The 23,644-nt window shown below is 42.5% G+C and overlaps 1 protein-coding gene across 4 annotated transcripts in view; it reads right to left on the bottom strand.

The window, feature by feature from the left end:
• Nucleotides 1-23,644, bottom strand: part of PHYHIPL (phytanoyl-CoA 2-hydroxylase interacting protein like) — a 126,901-nt gene that overhangs the window by 84,565 nt on the left and 18,692 nt on the right. For 3 of the 4 annotated variants that reach the window (XM_086899722.1, XM_086899724.1, XM_086899725.1), the window contains exon 2: nt 19,758-19,861. The exons of the other annotated variant lie outside the window; for it this stretch is intronic. The gene's annotated coding sequence lies outside the window, so the exon portion shown is untranslated. The remainder of the gene's footprint in view (nt 1-19,757; nt 19,862-23,644) is intronic. 4 annotated transcript variants of the gene reach the window in all.

Genomic DNA, 23,644 nt, shown 5'->3' with positions numbered 1-23,644 from the left:
CATTCTAGTCTTTGGCAATTTCTATTGAATTCAACAAGAGACTCAAAAATCTTCCTACCTGTCTGTGGAAGGTTTTTTGTTTGGTTTGTTTTGTGGGTCTTGGGTTTGTTGTTTTGTTGTTTTTTTGTTTTTTTGTAATGGGTGGTTATAGCTGTAATAAAAAATGTAACAAAATAGTCAAGCAAATATGAAAAGCTAACAATAAAGACAATGATCATTGGCAGAGAATGCATTAAGAATGAAAAAACTCAATTTTTTTCATCTTACAACAGTGTATCTTGGGAACACTAATAATAGGTGCCTCTTTTCTCTCTGAAATGACTTTCCCCTTCTTTGCACATGATCTTAGACAGGACTTTTGTCAAGATACACTATCTAGATGCAAAGTAAGTGAGAAAATGAATCTTTGTCTGCTAATTTAAACACAGAAATTCTGTCTGCAGATGGGATGATTAAAATGCTCTGTGTGGCAACAATACATGAGCGACTGTCTCCCTGACAACAACAATAATACTGATATGAATAAACCCCAGGTTTACATAGAAGTTTGGAGTCTCAGGTCCTAGAAATGTCAGAAGCAGCTGAGCTTGGCATACCATTGAGTATTGTTATTGATTTCTTAATTATCAGGCATGCAACATTGATATTCTCTTTCTTCTATTTTTAGTTGAGTTTTCTTTTCTTCTGTTGCTGTCTCAGAAAAATGTAACAGTTCTAGAGCTGTGACTCTAACAGCCTCATTTTTCCCCAGTACACCCTGTTAGATCCAAAGCCTGATACATTCATTGCTTTACAATTTCTTAACTGACGCATTAAATCAAGGAAGGATTTTATTTGCTTTTCTTTATTGCCACAAGACATATTTCTATCAACTAATTCTATTGGATGTTCAAATAATTACCCCTCCTTTCTGGGGGAAAAATAATGCTGTGTAACTCAGGGCAAATTATACAATTAGAACTTCTGAAGAACTCTGACAGGAAAGGTGCTTCATTTCTGCAAAATATAGGCTTAAGCTTCGGGGCCAATTGCTTTTTTCAAAGTTTAAATCAAGCAGGAAGCATCCATAGCTTAATTATGGCTGAGAAAATGTGTGTTTGTGAGCTGTAATCAACAGATAAGTACCAGTTCCCTGAACTAAAGTACATCTATGTACATAAATTGCAATCCAGAGGCTTCCCAGGCCACACAGCCTCTGTATCCTCCACCTGCCAAGCACTGGCTGAGGAGCATGGGGTTGTCTGGGATTGTCTGGTATGCTGGTGTGAATACAGGCAATACCCAATTGCACTGGGCAATTATTCATCAGAGAGCACATGGGGCTGAGCAGCTGTAGCCAGGGTCCTGCCAAACCCTGCATGTTAAAATATTCTGCTAAGATAAGATGTCAAACAACCATTGGAGCAAGGTTTCCCACTTCTTCCAGAGCTTTCCTAACAGCTGTGGAGAGTCAGGCTCTCCTTACAGCTTGTCTCTTATCTCCGAGTTTTATACAAATCAGGAACATAATGTACAAAAATCAAGTGTCATTTTAATGGGCTACTTATGGCACCATTGGTACTCGTATCTGCTATGGCAGCGCTCAGGTGCCCAATTGTTCTGAGCACTGTGCTAACTCAGGGAAAGGTGATTCCCTGCATGCAAATCGTCTTTCACAAGTTATGTTGGATATTCCTTTAGTTATGTGGTGTGGGGGTAAACCTGTCTATTAATGCATTGCTCAATTTTTAGATACAGCTTTGATAGCAAAAGAAAAGTAATTAGTATCTTGGTCCCTGGCACCTGAAAATAATCATTTGCTTTGAATACTTACTTCCAAAGTGTCTATTCAGAATACACTAATTTAATTTCTAGAAGATGACTAGAGGATGGAAAGCTAAAGTTTTTTTCTTCTTTGTTATGGAAAGGTAGTTTAACCTAAAAACTCCCTTGATATAAAAATAATAAAATCATACTAAAATTAAAGTAAATTAAGTATAATTTTGAAATATTTGCTAGAAGCAACAGTAATACAAATTAATTTAATGAAATTATTTTTTTTGTTAATTTAAATTAAATGCCACTGTAAATTTTTACAGTAGCATGAAAGACAGTAGTATCAAAAGATAACTACAGCATATGCTTGTTGTGTAGCTGGTAATTTCAGTTGATTGTAGTGTAACTACTACTGCCTTTCAAACTGTGCACAACTGGGCTTTACATGGAGGCTTTGGCAATGCCTGCTCCAATTTGCTATGGGAGTTTCTCTCCCAAAAGTCTGGAAATGGAGACCATGATGCTTGCAACATTTATCTCTTCTGCATTTAGGCTATAACTTGCATCACCACTTCCAGTCCTCCTGTCTTCCTAATCAGGACACAGAGATGGGGCTCAAATCATTGGGATGAATGTCAAGACAAAGTCAAAGCAGATGCTTCAGACTTGGAATTTTTCACTATACAGCATTTATGAGGGAATTCTGAAGGCTGAATTAATTCATTATAACCATCTGATCACAGATAATTGTGATAAACAGGAAGAAAACCAGCTGAACAGATTGTTTGCTATGGATTTTTTTTGCCAAGCTGTGCCACAGCAGCCTCAGCCCTTCCATGTTTGCCTGCTCTGAGCACTTTGTCAAGGCAGCCGAGGCTGCAAAGCCGACAGGGATGGATACTCTACTGCCTAATTCCCAGCGGAGGGATAGTGCGAGCACAGCCAGTGGAAGTTTTCCCACGCATTTCAGAGTGGCAGGGTTGTTACTCGGTGTGAACCGTGACACAACCAAAGGCTCTCCTATTGCAGACCTATTAACATTAAGTAGATTGGTCCCTTGAGCAAAAGGCTCTTCAATAAGCAATGAATGTTACACAAACAAAACAACTGCGAATGTTTTTCAAGAACTGCTGCACCTACTATTTTTTTAAAGTACAAAATTACTTCAAGTTTTTCTTAACAAAGAACAGCTATTGAGTTTTATTGTCCCACTATGTTCTTTGTTCCAGTTGATAAATGCTTTAAAATTTCTTATTTGCCCATTCAATTTTTATTTTTTTTTGTTGTGAACGCTAAAAATTATTATTTTACTTCTGTTTAATATTTGTGGTTACCTTTTGCTGAGTTTTCTCCATTATGGCTTTTTATTTGAACCAAAATAGTTTTCCATGGTTTTTCTTTGCCCTACTCATCTAATTTAAAGTGATCACAGCTCCTCTTGCCCTTTCCAAGTTACACAAATTAAGCCCTTCTGGTCTGCTCCCATATGATACTCCCCACATGTCCATCATTACCTCATACCTAATCTTGTTTCACATCCTCTTTCATGTACCTAGGTGATAGAGGCACCATATATATTTTTCCAGGATAACTTTTGCATAGGCTATCATCACACAACACATCTATCACCACTGTATTTTGATAAACTGAACTATTTTTCACTTATATTTCATAATTTATACTGCAAATTTTGTGTCTACTCATGCTAGTGGCTGGTGAGACCTATCAGGCAAATATTCCATTGATTGTGATGCATTCAGCTGGAGTTTAGCTATGAGACTGAACATAGCATTTTAAAGGTATTTTATTTTGCTAGGAAGGGATTTCCTCAGTCTATCTGTCTAAATATTGGATGCAGGTTTTAACTATTAGTAAGAGACCATCTCTTTTTTGAGCAAAAAAGCAAATATTTCAGGGAATTAAATATTTCTGTTAGAGGCTTTAAAGACACTATCACCAAAAATTATGACTGGATCTACTTGTGTCTACGGCCCTTTGCATTTCTCATGAGTGGTATATTTAGATAACCTCCATCTTTCCAGGAAATAAGGATGACAGTGAAATACAAAACTGTGGGAGATCCTCTCATCACCACTGCTATCTAATTTCCAAACATCCTAAGTTAAAACCGCTGTTTTTAAAACAGGCTGTTGCAAAGTGACAAAGAATTTCTTTATTTTCTCTGCTGCAGTGAAGAACAGGCCTGTGTTAATTCATGTGGAATAAACATGCATACAGTCCACATTGTGCTCCGACACCGTTGTTTACAGTTGTTGGCTCTGTGTGCTGTGCTGTGGATGTGGCCTGTTACAGATGTGTGGGATGTTAGAGGCCAGGCTTTGCTGGCAGCAGGAGGCAGCTCTCGCTCTTGTCTCCCAGCTATTTTCATTAGGTCTTATTCATGAGCCCCTGAGAGTGAGAGAGTCAAAGTCATCTGCCCGCTGGTTATTATGCTGCTGAACAAAGGGGTCCTTCAGCCTGCAACAGCAGACTGAAAACAAGACTGTTGATAAATTATTGTGGCCCATCCTATTCCTATTTGCTATCACTGCAGCTGAGGCTGAAGTTAACACCCACATCTGCACATTACCAGGGTGTTTTTATACCCAAAACCAGAACAAAAGCTCCATGCATCGAGATCACATATCAATAAATTCAAGCAAGTCTGAAGGTATCTCATGTAGTTTCTTCAAGTGTTGAAAATATCTTTCAACCACATGTAAAATATTACTCCATGTTCACTGCAATTTCTCTCCCCTGATTTGTGTCACAAAGCTGAACATATCATTGGGCTAATGTTTTAGTATTCATAGAAGCTTATGTCAGAACTAGTAATGAAAACCACTTTAGCTAATTGTAACCAATTAGAAGATAGCACTAATCAACATAAAACCTGTCTCATGGGCTTTTCCTGTATGCCACAAACCCCCAAATTACTGTACCAATAAATGCACAAAATTTGCTATGGTCTGGGATATGAATATATCCACCTTCAGGTGTATGCTGGGAACAACAAGTCACAGTTTCTTCCTGGCTCACTGAAAATGAATCTACTGCAGTTATTTGTGTTTGTTAGAAACAAAACGCGTGCCACCTACCAAACAGAAATGAAACCTCTGCTGTTACTGGAGCAGCTATCACTGAGTAACTGATTGTACATTAGAAACTACACTGACTTTCAAAGCCATATTTGCTTCTGATATATATCTTTTCTGTCTGACATGATTCAAAGTGTTTTATCACATGCAAATCCCTACACCAAGGAAGACAAAATCAAATGTGCAGTACAGCATCAGACTAGTCAAGCAGCAATACATAGAAAAGCATTAAGAACCATCTTGAACTGAAGTTTGCAAAGCACTGCTGATGAGCAAGAGGCAGATTTCATGGCCTGCATTAATAAGGCAGGTTGTTATTCTCTTTTCTTCAGCACTGGCAAGGTCTCAGTTGGAATAAGTACAGTTCAGGGCCTAACACACAGCTTTCTTTTTGAATGGTTGAGGGAATCTTTGTGTAAGGTTTTAAGAAGAGGTTACACAAATATTTCTCACAGGTGAAGTAGATTGTCTTAAGGTTGTACTGAAGACTATCCAGACGGTCCCTCCAAGTCCTATATAACGTTGTTTACATCTGTAAATAACAAAGTTAGTGTTCCAGGTTAAGAATAAACCAAAAGTAATTGTAAGAAAGAATGCCAAAATAAAACCAGAAAGCTATTGCTATACTAATAGATTTTTGTGCATTAACCTAATATTGGTTTTAATGACTGCTGCATTAAGGTTTTCACAAAAATTTTTATTTAACAACTGTTTATAAATTACATGCTTAAATGTACTCAAATTTAAGATCAGAAAACCTGTGTCCTCTCTACAGACTCCATTTAATGATGCAGATCATTTTCCAGAAGTAAATTACAGGATGACAGCCATATCCTATTGGCTGTAATATTCCTGAAAACAAAGGACTTGATCGTTCTACTGCACTAAGGGCCCTTCTCTTTGGGCTAATTTTGGCAGAGATGGATGCTCTCTCTGCCCTGACAGGGAAGGATTTCTACAGGAGCTCATACACTATCATAGAACCAATCTCCCAGCATAACCCTAAATGGGGCTGACAGCTGTGTCGCAGGAGTGCATGACCTTGGAGAAGCAGCTCTGCTGCAGCTTTCCTGGGTCCCAGGAGAGGCATGACTGCCCCCAGCCCGCCCTGCCCTGATCCTCTGCAGCGCTGGGCAGAGCCCAGGCTGAGAGCACCTCTGCTGAACACACACTGACACGGGAGCAGCTGCAAGGGGTGGATGGAGCTGATTCATCGCTTGCCTTCGGGATTTCACAGGCACAGCTCCAGGGCTGTTCAGATGCAAAGCAAGCCCTGATGTTGTCTAAATGCACCCTCCCTGCAAGAACCCCAGCCTGATTCAATTAACAGGTATAGGAGACATTTTATCTCATTCCCTCCTGCAGATCTGTCATCCAGCTCCCCATAAACAAGCTCCCTGTGACACTGGCATTGTCAGCCCACACACAGTTAGACCTGGAGTTACAGCCCATGAGCACTGGTGAGTAATTTATTTTCTACATTTACCTACATGTGGATTCAGGCTATCAGGTAACAAACCCAAAGCAGCATAAGATGCAATTATTCAAACTTGTTAATAGAGAATAATTTCAGTGAGCAGTTTACTCGTTGCCTACAAAGGGAGGGAGTAGTCTAAGCAATGTTACAGCATGTTTGGATTGAGGCTGTGGTTTACCCCTGGAAAACAATAGTGAGGGTGCCTTCCTGGGACACCTCTTCTCTACTGGTTCTGCAGGAAGGACCTGTAGCTGTCAAGAGGCAGGAGGATGACAGGTTGACTCGTAGAAGCAAAGTGGTATCAGCCATAGGGTGGAAGAATGAATCCTACAAGGCAATATGAGGCACCCAGCCTAAAAATATACAGTGTGCCCAGCAGCTGGGCAGAAAGGGACAGAGGCTGGGCTGGTTTGCAGGAAAGGTGGCTCATCTTTGCCCTCATGGCAGCTCCAACAGTGTTCCAATTTCACAGTACTGAGGCTGCAGAGACATCAGCCGCCATGTGACTGTGCAGTGTGTGTGTCCACAGAGATCCTCCTGGGAGGAGATAACACAACCCCAAGGTCCCTTAGACCAGGAGCCAAGACAAACTTTCTGGATCTCTGAGATTTCTCCTGCCTCCAGTGTCCTCTGGAGTCCTCTAAACAAACCAGAGTAAGTGCCCTGCTTGTGTGGGCTGCCCTGCTTCCAAGGCTGTGGGCAGAGTGCTCATTTCACAAGGGAGCTTGCACAGAGGTCTAAAATCTCCAACTATGAAATCATTCATATTAAAGTTCTACAGGAAGGAAAAAGCTGAGTGGGAGAGTTGCTATCCCAAATTTATCAGAGGAGAGGTTTGAACTAAAATAAAACTTATGGATAAAGAAAAATATGTAACTGGCACCTTGGTGGGTCAGAAAATGCAGTAGACAGTGACCAGGTAGAAAGGGCAGTACTGCTTCTGCTGTGTTTACTGCTCAACTTCTGAAACCCTAAAGTGGCTTCAGAGGAGCTTCTCTCTAACTGATTATCATCCTGCCAACACCACAAAGTATATTTCAATATACTCTCAACCCTCTTTACCATCACCCAATGGCCATCTTCCAGGGAAGAGCCTCTGTTTCTGTCAAGGATGTCTGAATAACTCTCGACCTGAAAATCAGATCAAACTTTCATTTCCAGTTGGAAAAAAAGAAAGCCAGCAAGGCTTTCCAGATGCTTTGTCAAAGTAGATAGGAAATTTTTGTTAGAATACAGCACACATTACCACAGCCCTTCTAGTGCCCACTGAGCTGAAGTGGCCTGAGGTATTCTGTGCTCAACATGAGAGATTTCTGTGTACAAAGAACCCAACATCCAGAATTTTCTCTATGAAAGCAATGAAGAGCACAAATTCTGGTTCTTCACACCATTTTCTGGACCTGCAGCTGCTTTGACACTGTTGCGAGAAGGTGCAATTCACAGTCATCTCAGACGAGAAATGAGCCCAAGTCTCATAAATCAATACTTCTACTTTGATGCTCTTCACCTTTCTAGGTGTTTCAAAGAGATCCCTGGATGAAGGAGTAAGAAGGGGACCCCTACAGTTAATACATCCCCTGGGAAGTGTGACCCTGGCTACAGCTTTGAGGAGCTGTTATGATGACTGCTTGCAGCAATCGAGCGCAATGGAGGTTTTCGTGTTCAGCACGCTGCATCATCTCCAGGGAGTTTCCTTTACAACACTTCTAAATGAGAAAAACAAGATAACTTTAGACTGCACAGCTGCAGGCTGCAGGAGGGAAGTGATAAAATAACACAGAATTAATCCATTCATTCAAAGGCCACTGAGTTGTAGTGCGTGGATTTAATAAGGTTGGAACTCTAAATGGCTAACAAGTTTAAAAACAGTCATTATGCCTTCACAGCCCACATCCAGCCTCTTCTGCTAATCTCCCAGGAACTGTAGCAGTCAAACTTCCCACTTTCTGTGGGTCATCACCTACTCTAAAATTCATCTGTTTTAGTGAGAATAGAGGGCAGGCATAGGGGATGTGTTCCCTGATCCCAAAAACACATAGTTGGAGATTACTGTTTTTTTTCCCCAGACGCTGTATTTTGCACCTTGCAAGGCTGAAGTGCAGCCACACCACACAGGTCAGGCTAATTCTCCCCCTTGGAGCTGTGCCCAGATTCTTACAGGCTGGAATGCCTTATGGCTGTTGGGACAAACTGGGAACTCACAGTTTAGACATAATACACTGCTCATTGTAACTACAGGCAGGTAAAAGAGCAGTACACCTCTTTGGCTAAAACACTGATATACTGTAGGGTTTTCAGCTACTGGGAGAGCACTGAATAGAGTAAATTTTTACATGGTAACATCCTATTACTGACAGAAACTCTTGGCTGCAGGCTGTGGTGAACACTGTTCATGGCCAGGCACGCAGCAGCCACTGAGAGCCAGGGTCACCTTAGATCCAGCCATTCCTCCCTATCCTCATCTTCACCTTTCAGGGCACAAAACTTTTGCTTCCACAAAAAAAGCCCCACTACAAACCACAAATGTGTTCTCATTCCTGGAGGAAGGGGAGGACCATCACAGGTGAAAAATAACTGATACAATATTTAGAGCACAAAACAGTTGTAAATCAGGCTGGTCAACCTGAGAGAAGAACCTAAGCAGAATGCAAGTGGAGGAAGAAACCGGATTATTTTCAGAAAATATTTGCTAATGTGGCTCTCCAAATAACAGATGTGTATCACAGGAACACTCAGGCTATTGCATGAGGGTGGAGATGGGCTCTTCATCACATCACTGCAGTGCTGAGTCAGAGCCCACGAGTCACCACGATGCTGCATGCAGGGCTGGCACCCTGAGCAACAGAACTCCTGTATCATTTTCTGCAGCTGTAGTAATATACTAACATAAAGTGTTCTGGAAAGATCTCTGGGAAATTGAACTTCCCCTAGGTTTTCAAATACATTATTCAGTCTTCATTTCTTTCTTGTACAGGCTTCTAAAGGTAGCTGATTTCAGTTTGAGAAGTGACTTTCACACAAACTGAAGTACCTATAATCTGTTGACATGAAAACTGTTTATATAAAACAGATTATTCCCTGCATAAAATGTGTTTATTTAGAACTGGAATTCTTATACATAGAGATATGAAAATTTTCTCTACTGGCAGTATGATTGTCTCTAAGTGCATTAGCTGTTTTGGCAGCAGGGAAAGCTACAAGGGTGCCTTCAGTGAGAAGTTACTAGAATCTTCCCAATGTTCTGCTCAACAGCACCCATGTTTCCAAGAGACACCTGCCACGGGTCAAGGCTGAACCCATCCATGAAGGTGGTAGCACTATTGGGATAACAGATGTAAGAATGAGAAAAAATCCTGCACAGCATCAATTTCAGTCAGAGAGAGGAGTGAGAATATGTGTGAGAAACAACCCAGCAGACACCAAGGTCAGTGCAGGAGGAGGGGCAGGAGGTGTTCCACATACCAGAGCAGATTCCCTGGCAGCTCACAGTACAGCTGTGGTGAGGCAGCTGTGCCCCTGCAGCCCATGAGGTCCATGGTGGAGCAGAGACCGACCTGCAGCCCATGGAGGACACCCCCCTCTCCCCCCCTACTCAGTACAGCACCCTGTCCTACACCACCCATGAAAGGACTTTGGGGGAACAGAGAAACCCCCTTCTCCCCTCTCCAGCTGCCTCACACATCACCCTTGCCACTGGAGGCCCCTGGGCTCTCTGCTCATGTTTTTGGAAATTAGTATTGCCACCAAAGTCTCTCGCTGCAGCCTCTGCCATGGTCAGATGTTCCAGAGGTTTTTCACAAAGCACTGAGCCCTTTTGTTTGGCTGGATCTCCAACACCAGGTAATATCTCACAACAGAAAGCACCTCACACACACACACAGACACACACACACAGAAGGACTTACTCCAAACTTTGTCACTCACTGGAACAAAATACTGCCTGCTCAGGAAGTACAGACCATCTGGGGGAAGCAAGCCTCATGTTGTTTATCTCAGACGTGTATCTTTCCAGTAATTTATCACTTCTGTAATCTACTGCCGTAAAAATGATTATTTATAATCCCTGAGGATATTTTGTGAACTCCCAAGAAGCAGGCAAGGGCACAGAGTATCCCATGGGTTGTGGACAGGCTGTGAGTGACCCAAATTATCTGAAATATCTATGATACCACATGACAATATAAATACCTGAAAAACCTGCTAGCAAGAAACAGTGAAAATAACTAGGTCAATAAAAACTACATCAAGTGAACAAAGTTGAATAAGCTTGCAAAGCCTGGAATTGAAGGTCACTCAGATCTGGGTTTTGAAAATTATAGATTTCCCATTTCCATAAATTTAATCCTAGTTCAACTGGCTAGGTTATTTCTGGTAGCATGCTTTGAGTGTGCCAGACTTTCAGTCCCTGGACCCAAGACACCTTTACAATCTTAGCTGCACCTTAGCAGGTTGCATAAGCTCTGTTCTGGCAGCAGAGATAACCCATAACATAATGGCAGCCCTCATCTGGTTTCTAAATATAGTTTAACTCTACTGAAGACTTAAGAACTTTCCTACAGGAGTTAACATCACTTCAGTGCAGACTGGTGTAAAATATATATCTATACACACACACAGAGGTAAACACACTCAGTGTAGATGCATCTGACTGCATTAAAAAGATGTGCCCACTGGACTGTGAATAGCAAAATTAATTCTGCATGAAAAGGCTCTTATTTGTGTTTTTGATGACAAACCTCCCAGATAGATGGGAGAGGTATAATTAGCAGTCTGCTATTCCAACACCATTACACTCATGCCCCAAACAACCTTTCTCTTTACTCTTCCTCTAGCTTTCTATTATCCCAGGAAATGCAATTTCTGCCATCAACGCAGCTTTACAAATGCCAAAGCCAGCCCTACAAAATCGGGGTTTATCCAGATGAAAGCAAGCAAAAAAAATGCTTTCAAATCCATTGCACAGCATGTCCATGGTATGGCCAGCACAGACCTGAGAGTGGTGCAGGGACAGGGACAGGGAATGGAGTATACTGAATACAGCTATCCCATGACTGGGACTGATGGGCTGTGGAGATGCCCCAGGAGCTGCTCCCTTGCCTGGTGGGGACACAGAGCACACAGACTATGGCCAGCCCTGTAAACTCACTATTGCCCAGGGATATTGGTGTACCCCTGCCATCAACACATCTAAATCATCACGATTTTAGGGGGCTATTTTTTATTTAAAAACCCCACTCTTAACACCAAGAGTTTAGTTCATCCTCAGCTGAGATTTACTGTGATTAGTGTCCACATGCTGCAATGTACAATTTGTCAAGACCTGTGAAATACAGAAGGGGATACCGTGTTTAACACAAGTAGCACTCCAAGTGTGCGGTTATTAATGACAAAAAATATTGTTGCTGGGGGGTGTTTGTTTTTGAATGTAGCACGGTTTACACTTTGTAGCAGCAGGCACGATTTCTGTTAAGAATTATATTTGGTCCAGAATTAGAATAATTTATTCTAGAGCACACGCAGGTTTATCTGAAATGTACATCTCTTTGGTTCTCTTCAGAGAGTGGCTATTTATCTCAGTACATCTGCATAAGCCTCTTTAAATGAACCATTTCCAAGAAAGGCTAAAGTTTCCTTCTGGTATTGTCTGCAGGCTAATCTAAATAAGAGAAATACCAGTCTTACTATGGAAAGAAAGAGACGGGACAGAGAGAGAAGTTGAACACACTTCCCTCACAGAAAACAAAGATGGCCTTGTTCTTACAATGCTTAGTGCTATCTCCATCTCAAACATTCAATATCTTCACAGTGCTCTCTCCTCTTTAGTATCTCCTCACATCTATTTCTATCTACAATCAGAAAAGCCCAGACTGAGACACAAGCAACTTCCAGCCTCCAGGTAATGCAACCAGCCATTGTACACTGCTTGATGGAGCAGCAAAGGTTTTTTCATCCTGAATGGCTTTGGTTTTGTTTTTAAAATATCTTGTATGCTAATAACAGAATAAAGGAATAACCATGGACTTGTCAGCACATGGTCATGTAGCCCATTATTGAATAACCACATCACTCTGACAACACACTTCTTTCCCCAGTGGGGAAATTCTCAGGAATTGTCCAAATTCTCCATTTGCTGAGACCCTTAGGGCTCATGGCTTTGCACTGTAGAGGAACTGTGAGGTTTTCACTTGGGATGACAGAAGGAAATAATCAAATTGCTCTTTGGCAGCAGCAGAGCAGCACATCCAGCACCTTGTGGCTCTGTGAAGGGGAACTGGAGCTGCTGTCCCTAATCAGCAAGACAGAAAAGCTGCTTTTATAGCAAGACTCTCTTTTGTACTTCTGCCCAAGCTGCTGCCAGCAGATACTGGCAAAATTTCAGTAGCTGTTTTGAATCAGTGCCTGGAAAAGCACAGGCAGGTTGAACCTGAACATCCTCTGCAGCTCTGTGGAGCTGCACTGAGGTTTCAGCATATTCCTGGTCTAGCTCAGCCCACAGACAGAGCTGCACTTTCCCATGTGTGAGATACGGGAGCCTGAAGAATACATAAGCAGTGTCTGTGTATTCCCTGCCCAGTGCTGTCCTCCTTGTGCCCCTTTTGCAACTGCCACCATTGTGTACAGAATTGTCCAAATTTACTTCTCCTCTGCATCTGTGCAGATGTTCAGATGTTCTCTGGAAAATGAGACAAACACAAACCAACAGTTTGTATTTCCCTTTCAGACTAAGACTCCATTTTCCTCACACCCTGAGGACTAGGACTGCTCTTTTACTTGGAGAAGCCAGGGCCAGGTTAATAACATAATTGCTGCAATTGAAAAGTGTCACTGACAGAGAAAGTACAAAACTTCACACCCTGAATACCATTTTCTCCTGAAAAAGTCCCTGTGGTGTGCTGTCCTCTCACAAAAGCAAATGTACTTTGACATTTTGCTGGCTGGGGGAAGCAGGGGATGGGGAGGTGGCAGTTTTTCAGTTCCAGCTCCTTCCTGCTCCACAAGAAAACAACTCAGTTCCTTCACCCCACTGACACTTTCTAAGGAGAACAGGGTGCAGGTGGAAAGGGGAAAAATCCTTTTTTACTATTTCATGCATCAGCACTGGGATTTTTCGTGTTCTGATCATGGAAGTGCCATATCTAGGACTGCAGGGCAGACTCAGTACCCATTTCCAAAGATGGGGTGAATGCTGCAGTATGTCTTCCTTTTCCCATGCTGCCTGCATCCCCATCAGACACAGTTCTTTAGGGCTCCAGGCAATGGTTCCAGTTGAAACAGTAATTGCAATGTATGCAGACTCACAGCAAGATTTATGGCAGCAGCAAAATCTTTACATACTGACCGAGTGGTCACTCCTTCCTGGCAGCAGCAATAGGGGCTGCACATGAGCTGGAAGGCGACTAGAGGCTCCCTGCTCAAGTGCAGAACAGGGAAAAAACCAAAGGCAGAAGGAAAAAAAAACAAATGGAAGATCAGAAGAAAAGCAGCAGCAGACTACAAAATCAAATGGGTGGCTGCCTGTATCCGCGGTAATGTTTTTCCCTAAAGCATTTCAGGATCTCCTTCCCTAAAGCAGCACATCACGGGACTGGATGAGACTTGCACAGAGACAGACTCCAGGTGAGCAGCAGCCCCTCAGCCCAGGTGTGCAGCTCTGCACCTCCCTGTGTGACAGGCCCAGCTGTATCACTGCAGAGCCCAGGGCTCCAGGCAGGAAGGGGCAGCCAGCAGCAGAGCCAGGTATGCACGGCCACACGGGCTGATGTGTGAACTGCTGCAAGACCAACTGCTTGGGAGCACAAGCATTAACATAACTGTCATGAAACTTCCAACCCTCCAAAATCCCATTCTCCTTCCATAGCTGTCTCATTTATTTTTTCACACCAAGTGTAATCTCAAATGGTGGTTTAAAGCCTCAGCTTCTCAAGCCACGGGTACACCCACCAAATGGTGGTACACACACCATCTAAAACACCAATCACTATTAGCTGCTGAGCATCCCTCAGTACTTAATAAGCCAAGTTAACAAAGGACAGGATTCTGAGTGTCATAGCTTCCTTAGCGAGTCAGCTAACATTGACCTGCTTTTTTTTCCCCCCATAAATGAAGACTAAGATTAATTCCTCACTTCCCTGTACCTCCCCAGCTACTGCCTCCCTTCCTGTTCCTCTGCCCATGCTGAGAGTCAGCCTGAGAGATCAGTGCCAGTGGTTCAGACCTCTCAAATTCTTGCAAGCCAAAGCAAAATATTTTTCTTCATGTTGTATTTTATATGTGGAATAAGTAGCTTTTGTGGTTATTAAATGCTCCCATGATGTGCTGACATTTAACTCTCCTTCAAGCTCTTTATTTACATTTTTAGTTTGACATTATCCCTAAATTCTTTTAATGAATTGTGCAGTTTTGTAGTAAACTGAGAAGTAAATCATAAAACAGCTGGTTTTACAAAATGGGCTTCAAAGAACCCATGGGGGGAGGACCACATTACTAAAAAAATAAAAATAAAAATAGGCAGTTCTGCAGCTTTGAGCTGAGCACTCACTGTCTATTTTCTCCTGTTTCTCTTAGACTTTTAACCTTTGCCAGAGGATCATGTACTTGAAGGTTGTATGTTGCACACATGGCTGCTGAGCACACGCAGCCCTCCATCCCTCCTACTACCCAACCTTTGCAAGTACTGTTTCCTTGCCTGTTTCCCAAAGTGTGCATGGCAGGTATTTCCTCATGTAGTCAGAGGCTGTGCAGCCAGCTTCTCTGTAGGCTCAGTAAGAATGAACAAACTTGGTTGCAGGAGACAGAGGAAGTAGCTGCAGCATTGCGGAAACCTGTAATCAGCCCAGGAACTGCTGTGTCTGGCCCAGCACACACCTGGAGCAACTTCAGCTCCTTCCAAACACAGCTCAGTAGTCACCCAGATGATGCAAAACAAACTAATTGAGAAGTTCAGGTACTTTGATAATGCAAAAACACTTGGTAGAGGTAATTAATACACTCTTTTATGCAAGGAAACCACTGAAGCTTTGTATTCCCACTGCAAGAATCAAGTGGAACAAGTTCTCAGTTTGCAAATCACCTTACACTGAACCGCCAAAATAATTTCTGAGTTTAATAGCAGGGTTAGGATGCAGCACAGCGTGCTTAGCTGCCTGTGCAAGCTGCCTCACTTTGACACCCTTCAACTGGGGGTGTACCATAGGGAACCAGGTACAAAAAGGGCAACTATTTTGATCACAAAAGCAAAGAAATCACAGGACACAGAAATATCTGTCAGAAAATTCCACTAGTAGCTAATCTGCAAGAATTTAGGTTACCTGTGATGACCAGCATATGACCTGGAAGACAAAGTATAAAGTCTCTATGGAATATTCAAAATGGGAATGCAATGTTCTCTTCCAAGAGCACCAAGCCACGTGCTTTGTCCTTAGGTAGGTGAAAAGTCATGAGGAGGTGGCAGATTTTGGGAGACATGAAAATCTGACTGCCTCTGAGTTGTGCCATACAATATCAATGTCATATTGGCCAGATTATAGAGCATCTCTGTTCAGCCTGCAGCTGTGCATATTACTGATGTAATCAAAAACCAAGCCAGAAAGATGAAAAAAGAAGAAAAAGAGAGCAAGAGTGAGAAAACAACACGTTTTAGTTTTGGCCTACAACACTTGGGATATTTTATATCAGAACAAGTGGGCATTTGTCTGGGGTTGGTCTGCATAGACACATCATCAGAGATGCATTTATTATTTATCCAAGCCCTGGGCCTAGAAAAAGCAAAAGGCTTATGTAAGCCCCCAGTTGGGATTTCTAGATCTTCATTTAGACATTTTCTGTACCAGCTTCCCATGCAGACAGCCAGCTCAATTAGAGAGAGAGGGGGCAGAAAGGATTTATTTGCCAGAGAGTGGGTACCATTAAGTGCATGACTTTGAGCTGCTCTTGTGTAGCTGAACCGTAATTTTCCCCAAAGTGGGGATGGGAAGAGCTCTAACTACCTACTGCTGGAAGGAAACTACAGGTATTACCTCTGTCAATACAAAGCTGTCCAAAACCAAGCAGCTCAGGTCTTACTGGGAAAAGGGAAAATAAGTGATGCTTCTGTCCACCCAATGTAGCCACCCCTGGCATGGAGGAGGCATAGAAAGGCTGTCCCAGGTGGGGCAACCCCTCCCCTTCCTTTTCACTATGAAGGGACAGTCACAAGTCCTGCATTCAAAATTAATAGTGAAATTACATAGTCTCAACCTATGTAATTTCTAAGTGTAAACCTATGTTTACACTTGGGTACCTCACTCTTGTTTCTGGACACAATCACTCTGTAGAACTGCATGGAATAGGATCGATAATTACCTCAGGCATTTCCCACAGCCTAAACTTTTGCCTTCTCATGATGCTTGCCCTGATGAAGCAAGGCTGAGGAGATGAACATACACATTGTATATAGTAAGAGTTTGAGAGCAGTAGAGTCTCTGTTGTTAGGAATGGTCCTATGCAGCAACATAATATTTTGTACTTAGCTTTGTAAATATTGGCTCACAGGAATTCAACCATATCTCAGTAGTTAAAAGCCTTTTGCTAACAACATTGGCTATGAAAGAGTGGGTGGCCAAATTATGCTCACACTGTGTATCAAAGGTCAAAGAAGCAAATCATCTTTAATTTAATATGTAAATTGCACAAACTCTCTTGATGTAAAGAAATTTGAAAGCAAAGATGAGAATTTGGTAAGTGATTTCAGAAATAAAATGAGATACATCTGCTCTTTAATTAATTATTTGCAATTAGAGAGCTCTCAAAAGCAACAGGGTTTTCCCAACTGGCTTGGGAATTTCAGCTGAAACAACTGGAAGAAGACAAGAAATTTACACTTGCAGACTGAATATAATTTGGGCTTTGAAGGAACATTTCTGTTTACTACAAATCTATCCATTTTCAGTTTTCAGATAGTGACAGGCACCACACTACGGCATAGCAGCTATTTATTTTGTGATTTTACAATCCTTATGGTTCCCTCCACTAGGCATGTAAAAATCCCACAAAACCAAAATCTGTTAGACCAGGCAGGGAAACAGTAAAACTGACTTTCCACAATGCATTGTGAAATGCAGTGAACAAATAGAAAAGCAGGTGGTATATTTTCTTAATTTGTTTCATCTGTTTTTGGTGTTTCTCAGAAAGCATTAGGTAGGCATTTGCTAATAACTATGTGTGCTGCAGGAGATGGCCCTCCATTAAAAATCAGAGCTTGGACAGAGAGCTCTGGGAAGCCCTTGAAGGACTGAAGGAATTGTCAGTCACATATTTGTGCCTCTGCAGCATTCAGTCCATAAAGCCAGCCTGTGTGAGCCATATTACCCAAAGGATTTGTAATTCTCTCCTATCTATCCTGCTGAGGTATGGATCCTGTACAGGGAGCATGCGGTCTGCAGCTTTTTCCTTTAGCCCTTGGTTGCAAAAGGATGCTGGGAAGCAGCAGTAAAGCTCAGTGCTAGGTCCTGTGTTGGCCAATGGTTGGCCATAAATAGATCAAGATAACAGACACATAATTGGTTCTTGACAAAGAGCATAAACTACAAGCTAAGGCTGTAACAACAACACTTCTATTACATTTCAATCCAGGGAATGCTGGACTGTGATTATGTCTCACCTCCTTGATTTCCCTGTGCTGGCTCACTGATGAATTTTTAAAACCTAATTTTGATGCAGTATCTTTGGACCTCAGCTTCATCAAACATGATGGAGAGCAGAGAGATGTCATCTGCCTCTGTACAAAAGGGCATTTGTTTTTCAGGATACAGAGTAACCCCCACTTGACCGGAAAAAATCTGAAGTGCAAAAAACACCCTGTGCACATCACCAAGTGTGAAAGACAGTTTGAAGGTAAGAAAATGCTTTTCAGTGCCATCACTGCAATGAGTCTGGAAGCAGTCTGGCTTCCTGGGATACCAGAGCAGTGCTCAGTTTTGCAGCCTGCTGCAAAAGCCTTTGAGATCCAGCCCTCTCCTGCAGTTCTACCACCACAAACAGCATCTCCACTCATACCACAGTCACCCCTCCAGCACAACAGATCGAAATCAGAAACTGCTCTAAGAGATCAAAGCAGGGGATACTGATCTTCATCTACCTTTCCTCCACACCAGCACTTGGTATAAGGGACTTGGCAGTGAGTCCTGCCATGCCATATTATTGTATGTCAAGAGAGAAAGACTCAATATACTCTGGAATATTTTTGATCATGACATCGGGGCAGATGCCCTGGAGAATGTTTGCCTCTTCCTCCTGTCACTGAAATGGTCTGAGAAAGTGCATTTATGCCGTTTGAAACCAGCTCACAGACTGGTGTGGGGCGGGAGAGGCTCTGTGTGTGCATGCACAAAGAAACATTCTCTGCCTCAACATATTTAAGATGCAAATAATCCTACTTGTATCCTGTATAAGCAACCTGCAAAAGCAGATGACTTAATGATCAAGCACAGAAAAGACTGGCTGCTACTTGGGCATCTTGGCTCCCCTGAGCACACACTGCCCTGTTGCTCCTGTACCAGGACTTGCTCAATTTATGAAGAGCCTGGGCTAAGGTTTCCCTTGTAGAAGAATCTCTATAAATCAAAACCAAAAAACTTCCACAAATCATCCTTCATCAAGCACATTGTTGACATATATGAGACTTCTTCTCACCAAAGTCACAGATGTAAAGGAGTCTGTAAAATTTCCTCAATTAGTCAGTGTAGACTCCTAGTGCCAGATCTGGTTAAATATAAGATGCCTTCCTTAAACAGCAAACCCAAATCACCCACACAATGATTGTACCTGCTGCTCACATGCATTTTCTTTCCTTAATGTCTGACTTTCAGACTTCAATCTAAAGATGTAATTTCTCTAATAAAGAACTTGCAGAATAAGCACACATGCGCTGCCAAAATACTTGGCTCTCTCGTTACTTAGTGGTGATATTTGAAAGAATATAAACTTATCCATATTTTTGGCTAAGCTATTTACAGCAGCTCCAAGTGCCAAAAAGATGTAGGTGTGCTTGTTTAAACACATTCCTGAGGCTTCCTTCTGAACTGACATTGTTTTTGGGTAATCAAGCTTTCACAAAAGCACCCATTGGTTGTGACAAGATCCATCATGGTCAGTGCACTGAGGAGGAAACCCCAGCCCCACGCAGCCTGTGCCCCACAGAGCCTGGCAGGGAGAGGTGGGAAAAGAGAACTGCATGGACTGGGTCATGGCAGTGTGAAGGTAACTTCTCATGGTATGGCTCATTTCCCTGCCTGCACAGGTAGAGGTCCATGTTTTCATAGCTGCTTTCATACTGCAATAGGTGCTCTGCTTTAAATATTTTCCCCCAAATAGTACAGCAATACCTTTAGAGAAATAAACTGTTTTCCAAAGTTACATTGTCTGTAGAAAGTCTGAAAAACTTTACATACCTGAGTATAAGACACATTTTCTCTGGAAGCAGCACTAGGCAGAGAAGGTTGTTATTGAATTACTGTAGCACGGAGTCAAATCAGTGTTGCATTCCTGTCACACCCTGCAGAGAGGAAAGTCAGCCCTGTGACCCGTACTCTATTTTTTCAGCTACATCTTTAGGTAGCATTACCATGTTACCAATCACCTTGTGGTCTTACAGCTTTGAGTAATCCAAAATAGACTATAACCAGTCTTATAACTCTCTTACAAGAAAAAAGGTTCATTATGTCCCAGAAATTTTTACTTAAATCAGAATGTTCTAATGGTTGAATACTGATACTCATCACATTTGAGGCAAGATTTTTAATAACTAACTTTGAAACATTACTGTGCCGACTAAATCTTCTCAAGTTTTTCCCATTAATAACTCTGCCCCATAACCAGTTGTCTCCAACCTGCAGGACTGTCAGGCCCAGTATCACCATACAGGTGCCACTTTTGCCATTCTGTTCTGAAATGCTTTTCATCACGAAAAAGTCAGAGGCCTAGCAGTTGCAAAGTACTGAAAGCAAGAGAAAAACCTGAGCCCAAGTTTTCTCATGTTTCTTGGACCTGCCTTGGACCTGATGTGAGCTCTTAGATGCCCAGATGGTTTCCTGGCCTCAGGAGCTCCCTGTTCAGAAATTTGTTGAAATATTTATGCCCTCTCCCTGCTTCCCACGTGAAGCAGTGGGCTTGGCAGTGGGGCAGGCACCTGCTGGCCCTGATCCCCAGAAATCTTTCAAAGGAGGAGACATCTTTAAAGGTCAGCTTTGCAAATTATCTACCCAAAAGCACCTGGGGCCACAGCACAGCTCAGCAGGGCCTGACTCCCTGCAGGGGAGATGTAGTGGTGTTGCTGAAGAGAGGGGCAAAGCCTTGAGTCATCACCACACACCTCTTGCAGATAACAGGCTTGATATGCTTCATTACATCAAAAGCTTCAGGCCAGCTGCCAGGATCCATTTTGCAACACAAAAATGCAAATGCAATTTCCCCATCTAGTGGTCCAGCAGAGTAAAAAAGCCACTTTTTCTCCTGCAGCTGATGGAGGAGTGGCATCTGGCAGGGACATCACCCAGCTGAGTGCTCATTCACCCACAGCTCTGCCCATCCCAACAGCAAAAAAAAAAAGCAGCAGAAAAACAGAGAGAAACCCTACAGCAGGCTGCAGACCTTCTTAAAAAAACCCAAACAACAAAAATTTAAAGAACAAAGTAAACCAGCAAAATATGCTCTAAAGGATGTATAAAGAAGTGTATTTCTTAGGCTGATGCAGGACTTACTCCAGTGCATTTTAAAATAATCAGGAAACTGGTCTGACAAAATATCAGAATTACCTTGGAAACTTTGACAAGCCATTAGCTGTGACAGCAAGAAAACTGTTTCCCAGAGCTCAAATTCTCATTCACTGGGTGTAGAGTCTGACAGCCAGTGTTACTGGAGTAACACACAGAAATAATAAACTAAATCCCTTTGGTGAGGCACCTTTCAGATGCTGTGAATTACATGTTTACATGGGCCATTCATTGCCATGATTCTCCTCACTGTGACAGGGTTTAAAGCAATGCAAGATGGTAGGCCAGGCACTGCTGCCCCTTCTCTCCTCCTTCACTGCCAGCTGGAATTCTCAGAGGTTTTTGAGGAACGAAGGATGGGGCAAGAGCAAAAGCAATCCCAACTGAAGGTGCTGCGGGGGCAGCAGTGCCCAGATACTTCTCTTACTTCTCCAACCAACACAAAGATAGAGGGTGGTAAAGGCCACTCTCATGTGCTTCCCAACACATTCCCTCATCGAAGGGCAGACACTGACTTTTGGCACTATTGTGGAAGCAAAATACTTCCTTCATGGCACAGAATGAGACACACAATGAGACCCCAGCCCTGGCTCCTGCTTGCTTCTAGCCACTCACCTTTTCCCCATGTCTGATCCTCACAGCAGGAAACTGAACCCCATGCTGGAGAAGTGCCATCGCTTTCCAGTCTAACCCTAGCCACACTCCATTCCCGTTGCTTTCCACTTTGAGTAATTACCCAAACACAATTGGAGATGACAACTCTGTGACATTAATATGATAAAGGATCTTATGGCCAAGAGAATTTAGTATCACAAGCAATAGAACCAAACTCCCTTGAGGGCAAAACTGGACTGCATCAGTGCCCAAACCATTCCCAGCACTGTGCAGGACTTCTGTCTTGTTCAGTATTTTTTTGGAAAGTGTAGTCAGGGAGGTATTTTTTCTTGGCCCATTACAATTCATAAACTTCCTCCTCTGTCATTTTACATCAGCAGCAGAGAAATGGTCTCTTATTCCCCATTTTGTTTTATGGATTTTCCATAGAGAAGATTCAGTGCATGAAAGAATGAGATACACCCACTTCTGTTATATAAAATATCCACTTTTAAACACATTTCAACTTATCTGCTCTGTGCAGTTTATATGTGGTGCTTGGTCTGCTCATGAAAAAAAAACAAACATAGCTTTATAGAAAATGAGATATTCCCATAAAGATCAGATTTAATTTTAAGAGAGAAAGTCTATCTAAAAATCACAAGAGAAAAGGAAAGGAAATAAATTGGCCAAATGGATCCTGTCTATTCAGAGCTTTTGTTTGGGGCTTTTCTTGACCACACACTTCAATGTAACAGATGGAATTCCTTCATATCCACCTTCCATTCAAACAGAATGTTCAAACGTTCCTGGCCACAGCCGGGAAATAGTTTGATTCTTCAACAAGCCATGCAAAATATTTTGCTGGCAACGTTAACAAGGGAAAATCCCCTAGGGGTGATCTGGTCTGCACTGCCCAGGGAGAGAAGCTGCTTCTAGCCTGTGACTTCAGATGATTCTGGGCTTGGAGAATGTGAAATGCACGTGAGAGATCAGAAGTAGGGAACAATGGGCATCAAAGAGAAGAAATTTCCCTGGCTAGCACATGCTCCCCTGAGCTGATCCTTACCCCCATAATCAGCAGTGCTCATTCCTCACAGGGAGGACTTGGAAAGAAAGAAAGGGAGCACTACCAGTTAGCTGAAGGGAAGAGCACAGCTAAATCGACATCCATTTTGTTGTAGCTGTAAAGAGGACAAGACAAGCCTTTTCAGGTTTTATTACTACTGGAAGCAGCAGAGGTTGGGAACCTGGGAGCACGAAGATTTGGTGCAAACTTCAAGTACAGGAAGGTAATGATGGGATTTGGGGTGGGGCAAGGTTGTTGTTTTTTGGTTTGGCTTTATTTCAGAAAATGTAATTGCAAATATACCACAGAAGAGAAATTAAAAGTTCATTCATATCCAAGGGAGACAGCACAGCAGTGTGAAAAATCCAAGGCCAGTCAGAGCAGCACCTGGTAAGGCACAGGGTGCTGGGAGCCCCATCATTTGCCAGGCTGCAAAGTGTCTTGAGAAATGGGAGATTTCTTTCCATTTAGCTTTTGGAGACTCACAGATTCTCTATACAATTCCCAGCATTCTCAATATTCACCATCTATCTCACAAACAGGAGGTGAAACCTCTGGGAAGAGATGCTCCTCTGTGACTGGTCTGACAACACAAATCACATCAGGTGGTTTGTACATTGCTGGTACAAGGCAGCTCTGAGTTCCTCACAGTGTTTTCTTGTTTTAGTGCTAACAGGCAGATGAAGTTTCGTATGATGCTTTTCTAGAAAGTGCTGTCAGTGGGCCATCACCTTACGCCTCTGAAACCGCCAGGATCTCATTGCTTTCCCCTAAAGAAGGAGGCTCTTTCCTCCTTCCCCTAAGCCAATGAAGAATTTTTTCTCAAACACGCAGTTGGATTAAGAAGACCCAAACCACTCTCTCCACAGAACATAAACAACTTAGAGAGCAGCCTGAAAGCTTT

The sequence above is a fragment of the Cyanistes caeruleus genome, chromosome 8 (assembly GCF_971803275.1).
Source record: "Cyanistes caeruleus chromosome 8, bCyaCae1.hap1.1, whole genome shotgun sequence".
Classification (NCBI taxonomy): domain Eukaryota; kingdom Metazoa; phylum Chordata; class Aves; order Passeriformes; family Paridae; genus Cyanistes; species Cyanistes caeruleus.
This window is presented reverse-complemented; position numbering and strand designations above follow the sequence as displayed.